This window comes from Gigantopelta aegis, chromosome 5 (assembly GCF_016097555.1).
Source record: "Gigantopelta aegis isolate Gae_Host chromosome 5, Gae_host_genome, whole genome shotgun sequence".
In the NCBI taxonomy this organism is placed as follows: Eukaryota; Metazoa; Mollusca; class Gastropoda; order Neomphalida; family Peltospiridae; genus Gigantopelta; species Gigantopelta aegis.
Window position 1 is genome coordinate 22,954,738 of NC_054703.1, and position 3,574 is coordinate 22,958,311.

Consider the following 3,574-nt stretch of genomic DNA (forward strand, 5'->3'; position numbering starts at 1 on the left):
CACTGTCCCAGATCTCCCACACTCAACCGTCTGCACATGTGTTGACCTATATTGTAGGTTGGCATCAAACATGCTACAAATCCATTTGTAAACTATTTAAAACAACATTTTCATCACACTTACTGTATCTGAGCTAATTTACCAAATAAAGTTGCTCACAGTGGGTTACAATCAAAAGTTTAAAAATTAAGTGTTTAAGGTATACATTGAGAAAGCGGTGAAACAATGACTTTTAAATTTTCTTTTTCATAGGGATAAAGGAAGTTGGGGGAGCCTTACCAAGTGATGTAATGCAGATTCTGATTGGCTTAGAAATTTCAGAAATATTAGGCCTGTCCCACTTCTCCTCCGTCCCAGTTCTCCTGCCTCTCCCCTACATGAGTGAACAAAACTGCGTATTTTTATTAATGCGTCGGGCAAAAGTCCACATCACATAAAAACCACAGTTGTGTTATTATATTGTTTGGGCTTCATCTACATATAGCGGGTCAGACATTAATGACAAGTTTAAAATGATTTGTATAAAGTTATATTTAACAAAATAATATGGAGAATTAGAGTCGGAACAAAATATCCCACTATGTACCAAGCAGTCAAATTTGTATCATAACCTATTTCTCGCTCCAGCCAGTGCACCACGACTGGTACATCAAAGCCCATCCTGTCTATGGGATTTTAGCTGCATAAGCCTATCTTTGTCTTGTAACCGTTAAGAGCATCTCATTCCAGCCAGTGCACTACGACTGGTATATCAAAGGCTGTGGTATGTACTACCCTGTCTGTGGGATGGTGCATATAAGAGATCCCTTGCTGCTAAATCGGAAAGAGTAGCCCATTGCATGGCGACAGCGGGTTTCCTCCCTCAATATATTTGTGGTCCTTAACCATAAGTCCGACGCAGCATAAACGTAAATAAAATGTGTTGAGTGCATTGTTAAATAAATAATTTCCTTCCTTCCTTCCTTCCTTGTATCACAACACATACATCGCTCACAATATGTGATTCGTGTCTCTCAGGGTAAGGTAGATCAATAAATAGCATTTTTGACATTTCAGTATCTGTATTCTTCACTGATGCCAGATGTGCTCTCATAATAATGGGAGTCTTTTACAGGCTGAAATGGGACACCAGTATATAAAATACATTGTATGTTGTTAGTGAATGCAGTATCAACCCCTGCAACTGTCCACGGCAATCGGCAATCCCGTGGAGATTGCCGTGGAATTTTTCATTCTCCATGGCACTTTTTTTGCTGTGAACTATATATTTCTTTTAAATGTCACTGCTTGCTTTTTGCCGTGGACGTTTTCTTAATTGCAGGGACATTCCCGAGTTTGCTGCATTGTAAGATGTTTCCGACTAATAAAATATTTCTACGATTAAATTTATATATTAAACATATTTTCTTGTTTAGAATATCAGCGTCTGTATATTCAATGTGTTTCTGGTCGTCTTAATATTTGTAAGAAACCCAAACTGGATTTTGTCTTAAATAATTTCTTTCACACGAAAAAATCTTTTTTAGAAAATAAAATGAAATTCAACCTAGTGCCAATATTAGAATGATCAGAAACACGTTTAATATACAGCTACTAATATTTTATGCAGAAAAATATATTTGATATGCAATTACAGTCGTAAAAACGTCTGTTTGTCGATAACATCTTAAAAATTGCAGCAAACTCAGGAATGTCCCTTTAATATGTTTGTAATGACCATGATTATGTGCAGTCAAAATTGAATGTGTCCCCAGTACTGTAGCACCAGCACAAGTACGGTAAGTGAAGAAAGGCTCTCGTAAAATACTGAAACAACATTTATTAACAATACAGCAATATTTCAAATATCTTCAAATCTATTACAAATAACTTGTTGCATTAACTGTAGTATTGATTCATTTTCTGTGTGAACATTTGGTCTTTAAAAAATGAACCAAAATTCATAATCAAGCTCCAGAGTCCAAAATAATGAATTAATCCATAAACAAATAATAACACAAGTCAAAGTTTAGTAGTGATGGTATAAAGTGCTCCTACTGGCTGTAGCTGGTGGGAATTGGTATAATATCCGCCCAAATTTGGCCTCACTGTGCATCCTTCTCCACCGATTATATTGGAAACATCCCTTTCAAAGGCGGATGAACAGATTTCACGACAATAGCTGTAGTATTCCAAAATCGTTTTTTTTTCACTTTTCCTACTATTTCTTCCTCTGGGATTGTTGTCTCATTCTGGGCTTGTTCAATTTTAGCAAAACAATACACTATTAGTAAACTGCGTCTTATGGACAGATTAGAAGCTTTGAACCATGTTCCTTTTCTGAGTTGAACTCGATTTTTACCCTTATTTTTTACAGATTTTTGTATTGCACTGGAATCGAAATTTACTATAATTATGACTCTTGTTTTTTAATAGTTAACAGTTTAGAAATCTCATTTTTACAATTAGGACAATTTACTTTTGATGGTAATAGTTTAAATTTTTGACAACACTCATTGGCCTGTAATTCAGATTGGATTTTTAAAGAGAGTGTATAAAAATTCAAACAACACAAATCAGCTGGTTCCTCTGCAGTTGTTACACTAGGTCCGGCAGTTGGTTCGGTATCTCAGTGACTTTCACCTTCAACGTTGTAACTGTCTTTTCTAAACACTGTCTGTCTCAAGAGAATTTCTATATCAGAAGAGTCACTGTTGAATAAATCTTTGCTTTTATCACTTAATTTAAACTTTCATTTAAATTACGATATTTTGATTGTGCACACTGTAAACTTTTATCACTATCACTGTCGCTGGTAAATAAATTGCTAGATAGTCTTTTCCTATTACTCATTATAGAACACACATCAAAATCACACTCACCTTTATATAGACATCCTTTAATCAATAATTGCTAACTACTCACAAAGCACGTGCATCACAAATATCTCAATTTCAGTACATACAAGTAGCACATCTCGTTCAAAGTTTATTATTGATTTTCGTACAAATCAAGCTATATCAGGTCGTTTTAATTATAAGTATTAACGTGTGTAGTTAGTAACACATACCGGAAATACACCTATAAATAGCAATTTTAATTTCCGGTATTTTCCGTAAACATTGTAACGAAATCAATGACTACAACTTTTAAACATTATCTCACAACTCAATTCAGTAGAGCAGTCGGATAAGTGGCCATGCCGGAAACGTTATGTGAAGCTGCTGAAGTCACTGTGTTCGATCCTCACTGACACCAAGGTTTAGGTAAGTGTAATAATAATTGATGTATATGTGTTTGTGATTAATGTAATGTATGTCATATATGTGATAACAAGTTGAAATTGTAGGTATGTCACAAGGTCAATGTAAGAATTGCATATGTACAATACAATACAATAATTTAAATTTTCATTTACTTTTTTTTTTTTTTTTTTTTATAAGCCCCATCAAAAAATCTCTCTTTATATCGGTGAGGGGGCGGATATTTTTCCTGGGAATTTCCCTATTAGCTCAGTTGGTAGATCGCTGGACTCTCGTACTGAGAATCTGTGGTTCGAATCCCCTCATAGAGTTGATTTTTCTGTTACAAAAGT